Source organism: Suncus etruscus, chromosome 13 (genome assembly GCF_024139225.1).
Source record: "Suncus etruscus isolate mSunEtr1 chromosome 13, mSunEtr1.pri.cur, whole genome shotgun sequence".
Lineage (NCBI taxonomy): Eukaryota > Metazoa > Chordata > Mammalia > Eulipotyphla > Soricidae > Suncus > Suncus etruscus.
In genome coordinates, this window is record NC_064860.1 from 28,578,172 (window position 1) to 28,582,048 (window position 3,877).

A 3,877-nucleotide genomic window follows, 5' to 3' on the forward strand; every position below is an offset into this window, starting at 1 on the left:
TATGGTCCCCAAGCCAGGGGCAATTTCTGAGCGCTTGAAAGTGAGGAGGGTGGGAATGTGTGTGTCTTGCAGCAAGGACATCAAGGTTTGATATGGGAATTAACCTGTAGGAGAAAAATTAGGTGACATGTTGGCACCTGAGTCTGTGGATGTGGAATGTGTCCTCGCTATTCTGTTTTTTGGCGGGTGCTGTTGCTATAGTGACATCTCAATTAATCGGAGTGCAGACTTCCAGGAACCTGAAGTTTCCTTCCTCCCCTAACAGAGAAGACAACTGTTTTGAATGCCACTCGCCCTGTCCATGAAAACAGTATAAGTTAAAAAGTTTTAAAGTATTCATACTAAGACTGGTTGGTGTAGGTACCAGGAACCCTTCTTCTCTCATCTCCCATTGATGAGTCTGTGATCTTAAAAAAGACATTTAATCTCTGAAAGTTAAGGACCCTAGAGGAAAACTATGAACAAGCTTGGGAGGCACATAATCTCTCTATTAGGGGGCAAGTCACTCTGTCATTCTGGGTGAGTGTTAATGCTGCATTTGTATTTGTCTCTCAGCCCTACATACATAGCACTTACTAAATGTCCACTGTATGTGTGCTTGATGGCACTGAACAGGTTGATGACTGGTGAGGTTAAAAAATGACAAGCTTGGGGCCAGAGAGGTAGCATGGAAGTAGGGCATTCGCCTTTCATGCAGAAGGACAGTGGTTCAAATCCTGGCATCCCATATGGTCCCCCGAGCCTGCCAGGCACAATTTCTGAGTATAGAGCCAGGAGTAACCCCTGAGTGCTGCCATCCCCAAAATGACAAGCTCCTTGGAGATCAGGAAGAGGGTCAAAGGACTGGAGCACCCTTAGATGACATAGGCCCTTGTGTGGTCCCTGGACAGCCATAAAAGGGGTCTATCACTTTAAGTGCAGAGAAATCAGAAAGACCCAGAGGCAGTTGCTAAGGGGGTATATGTCCCCCTGAAAGAGAGGGGAAGTAAAATGGGGAAGATGGCTGCTTTTCCTGCCTGTTTCTCCTGGACTTTGACTGCATTTCACAGATGGATTCGCTGGAAAACCTATTGGCTGAACTCGCTGTTTCAGTTACCTTGCTGCTGCCTATACCCTCTCCTCTAATCCTCTCTCTGATTGACCTGATTGACTCTTTGTCCAGGTCTGCTCTCTCTCTCTCTCTCTCTCTCTCTCTCTCTCTCTCTCTCTCTCTCTCTCTCTCTCTCTCCTCTCTCTCTGTCTCTCTCTGTCTATCTGTCTCTGTCTCTGTCTGTCTCTCTCCCCTTTTCTCTCTCTTCCAGGGGTTGGTGGTAGAGTATCTTTTTTGCACTCAGGAAGCCCAGGGTTGGATGCCCATCACCACAGATCTCACTGAGCACTGCAAGAAGCAGCTTTTGAGCACTGCTGTCAGAAGTGACTGTATCGACAATAAAATGCTTCTGGAAAATAAATATAGCAAGCAAATTTAAAGGGGAGAATGATAGCTAAAAGTAAGAAGTCAGCCCTTATATGTGCCCTTATAGTCCCCCAAGCCAGGAGCGCTTTCTGAGTGCATAGCCAGGAGTAACCAACCCCTGAGCATCACCAGGTGTGGCCCAAAACCCCCAAAAAGTTACTTGTTCTGGAACTCTTCATTTTCTAGAAGAGTGTGTTAGAAATAGAGAAAAGGGTGTCTATGGAAGAGAGGAAGTCTTGGCATTGTGCTTAAGAATCACGGGTACTCAGAACAGGGTAAGACTGTGCCCCTCCGGGCTGGCTCCTGGCAGACCTCCGTATGTGCCAGGGGCCATTTGGCCCGGCCTAGGGTAGGGGGGCCCGGACCTGGGTCACCCGACCCCCCTCTCCCCCTTTCCTCCGGATCTCCAGGTGGGTTTCTGGGAGGACCTGATGGGGCACCCTGGGTTTTCCCCACTCCCAGGCCAGCTGCGGAGATTGGCCTAGGGTGGGGCTTGAGCTCCTGAGATTGGCTTGGGGGGTGGTGCTTGATCTGTGGGGTGGCAGATAGCTGGTCAGTTATACTCAGGCTGTCACTGGCAATTTCATACTAGTCTACATGATGCAAACCGCGCGGGGGCTAGTGCCCCCACGCGAACGTATACTCCTCCCAACCATCAGTACCTCCCGATTTACCCTTCTTAACTTCAATAATACACAGTTCTAATCTCAAACCAAAGACATACAGTGGATCTAACAATCCCAGAAGTATTTAGAAGGACATAAATTGAACACATATATCTTTTGAATATTTTATGTATATTTTCTTTAACGGCTGTAACTCTCTCTATATTCTTCTACCATGCTGTTTCTATCCACTTTTCATCTTGTCTTTTCTTTGTAAGCTGTTCAATAAGGATTGTTGGTGGAACTGTCCCTCAGTTTAATGCCTATGATTGAACTATGTCATGGAAATTGCTGGTCTTGTTCCTATTGCCTCCAGATGCACCAATAACGCTTCATGGCATTGATCCTTCTTTGCATAGACACATTAAAATAGGAAAACACTATACCTACAGATAAGTTCTTATCTAATAAATCTCAGTACAATGTACCTTACACCCTGAACATTGATATAATGACCTGGCACAGGCCTCAGAAGAATGGGCATCCTCCATTCACGCCAGAACCAGGCAAGCTATCTACGAAACATCCAAGGTCTTTTATAGCAACAGCTGGAAGCAGTCCTCTACCAGGAAAGACACTACCAAGGGTCTGACATCGACCTCCTAAAAAGAGACTTCCGTTTACACTGAGAAGACTTGACAACAACAATGACCTGCTCTACAGGACATGATTCTCTCTAGTGCCCCTTAAGTGTGAGGTGAAACGAGAGGATGCTCTGCACCATCCTGACTGCAATATGGGATTTGCAGACTCCAGGACCTTTAATACAGAAGCATGATACCAACAACAGAGACTATGTGAGGAATGGAGGTGTATTGCCACTACAGACGATGACTTGAATTGGACAAACTAGTTTGCCTGGAGCCTAGAGTCAGTCCTGTGCCAGGAAACTTCAGGGGTAGGGTCTCCTGGTATTTAGACCATAATTTTTCTTTCCATGTCCCTTATATTTTGGTGGGCCTATGCAAACAAATGCCACTCTAACACCATTTTTTACTATTTTCCCTTGACTCCAATCCTTAAGAAAAACAACCCACTAAAACTTTTGAGGTTAATTTAAACTAGTAAGCATGTGCATGGAACTAGATAAATGTACTTTGCCCTCAATGTTTAAGGAGTTACATAAATCTAATCTCTTTGGATTATATTGTGTGCTGCTAAGAAATAGTATGTAATACAACTGGGGATTTGAGGGACAAATTAATTGTATTGTACATGGGTTCAGTTTTGTTTTTCTTAATTTTCTTTGGTTGAAAGATCAAGGCTGGGATATCATTGATGGGTCTACCGAGAATTCTGCTTACGGGTGATTGGGCTTCCACTTTAACTTTACCCTGTCCTCTTTCTTAAATAAAAGTAATTAAAAAAAAAAGACTGTGCCCCTCTGTCAAACTAGGAAAAAGGGGATTATTAAGCTCCACTTAAGAGACCCTCAGACATAATGCAGAACCCAGGAATGGGAATCTGTTTCCAGGAATCTGGACAGCAAGATTGAAGGCTGCTCAATGGGGGCTGAGAGCAGAGAGTGGTATCAAAAAGACCCAGCAGGCATGTCTGAAAAAGAAAAAAAAAAAAAAAAAAGAAGGCATGAAAGAGACTTCAGAGGATCTGCTTTCAGTATTTGCTGCTCCGACACAGCGCAAGGCCATTTTCCCTGGAACCCATTAAATAAGAACTTTCTTTTCCACTTTCCCTTCTCTTTTTTCCCTGCTGTGACCACAGAGATGAGAAGAGATCAGGAGGAGAGAAGTGAAGG